Source organism: Sphaeroforma arctica, assembly GCF_001186125.1.
Source record: "Sphaeroforma arctica JP610 unplaced genomic scaffold supercont1.2585, whole genome shotgun sequence".
Lineage (NCBI taxonomy): Eukaryota > Ichthyosporea > Ichthyophonida > Sphaeroforma > Sphaeroforma arctica.
Window position 1 is genome coordinate 4609 of NW_014037973.1, and position 1047 is coordinate 5655.

Genomic DNA, 1047 nt, shown 5'->3' on the forward strand with positions numbered 1-1047 from the left:
TGCTCGTATCTCAGCTGACTGCTGTTGATGGTGGTGGTGGAGTTAGGCATGTGGGATGGGTGTTTGGATCCGTGAAGTAGAGTTCATGTACCATTACTGGGCGTGGCAGGTTGCTTTCTTTCTTTCTTTCTTTCTTTGTTTTGTTTGTTTGTTTGTTTGTTTTGTTTTGTTTTTAAATCATTTTGTTGGCGCTCCCCTGGGTTTTCGTCTTAGTAATGGGTTGTGGTGTGGTTTAGTGTTAACGGCACACTAATCGAAATATCAACGTACGTGCACAACGCTTTGTTCAAAGATTCAGTAGGTGCTGGTTTTAGAGTTTAGGTTTTTAGTTACGTATCGATACATTTGTACACACTCCCTTTAAGATATTGTGTTCAAGCTTTACTACAACGAATATTCGGGTTCGTTGTATATTTACATAAATCAGAATCCAATACAACATCTTAGCCAGGTTAATATTCACTCATGTATGTTTAGTACGGTATATATTCCACGATGCCTTCTGATTATGTGTATATTCAGCTGTAACCAACCCTTTACTCCCGTATTATTGATTTTATCAAAAGCGGGAATCCGAAAATGTACAAACAATCAAACACGCCCTGGTACACCAACGCTAATACTAGCACTAAAACACAGCAATGAAATCTACTTGCACTGTTTGTACAGCATGAACTCCAACCATATGTGTACATCTCTATAAAGTGCTTGTTATTCAAGGTGTACGTTCTCAGACAACATCTAAAACCCCTATGCACAGGCATTGACATGATTAGACGTGGATCACAACTGACCTGACTACACGCTACATGTCTATTACAGCTGTGGGATGTAACGACTGGCGAGTGCCTACGCACATTCAACGGCCACACAGATTTAGTTCGGTGCATCTACATGGACGGAAATCGCATCGTAAGCGGCGGATATGATAAGTATGTGGTGTAGTGCATATAGTCTCATGTTTTAGTATAGTCAGGTAATAGTCAGCTGTGGATATGATAAGTATGTGGTGTGGTGCACATACTCCCATGTATTAGTATAGAAAAG

General features: G+C 40.2%; 1 pseudogene across 1 annotated transcript in view; it reads left to right on the plus strand.

Moving 5' to 3' along the window:
* The window catches only part of SARC_12787 (hypothetical protein), a pseudogene marked incomplete at its 3' end in the record, with an annotated part of 4932 nt that extends 4000 nt beyond the window's left edge, over positions 1 to 932 (plus strand). The window contains exon 5 of the mRNA in view: positions 823 to 932. The remainder of the gene's footprint in view (positions 1 to 822) is intronic.
* Between the last annotated feature and the right edge of the window lie 115 nt (positions 933 to 1047).